Source organism: Elephantulus edwardii, unplaced genomic scaffold (assembly GCF_000299155.1).
Source record: "Elephantulus edwardii isolate Elephantulus edwardi_28Jun2011 unplaced genomic scaffold, EleEdw1.0 scaffold00364, whole genome shotgun sequence".
Lineage (NCBI taxonomy): Eukaryota > Metazoa > Chordata > Mammalia > Macroscelidea > Macroscelididae > Elephantulus > Elephantulus edwardii.
Genome location: NW_006400114.1, coordinates 217,172 through 217,814, shown reverse-complemented (window position 1 = coordinate 217,814; position 643 = coordinate 217,172).

Here is a 643-nt window from a genome sequence, read left to right as displayed (position 1 = left end):
AGTCCATACTGAAGGCTGCAGTCCTTGACCCTCTGCAGTAAGTGCATGAGGTCTTCCTCAGTTTCAGCAAGCAGGGTTGTGTCATCTGCATAACGCAGATTGTTGAGAGATCTTCCACCAATCCTAACGCCACCCTTCTCCTCATAGAGTCCAGACTCTCGGATAATCTGCTCTGCATACAGGTTGAAAAGGTATGGAGATAGGACACATCCCTGGAGTACACCCTTCTCAATTTTGAACCATGCAGTGTTGCCCTGCTCTGTTCAGATGACTGCTTCCTGGTCCAAGTATACCCAGAAAAATTATCCTTCAAATATGAAGGACAGATCAAGATATTCCCAGAAAAGCAGAACCTAAGAGAGTGTAAAAACAAGACCAGCATTACAGGAGAGACTCAGAGATGTCCTTCTTACAGATATACCACAGAAAGCTCCATGGTCCAAAGCAACTAGCAACAACATCAAAAAGTACTCAACACAATGATAGCAATAACACAGAGCTTCTCAATAGTCACACTGAACGTGAATGGTTTAAATGCACTGCTGAAGAGAAAGAGAGTATCAGGTTGGATAAAGAAAAAAATCCATCAATATGTTCTCTACAAGAAACACACCTGAAAAATGAAGATAAAGACAGGCTAAAA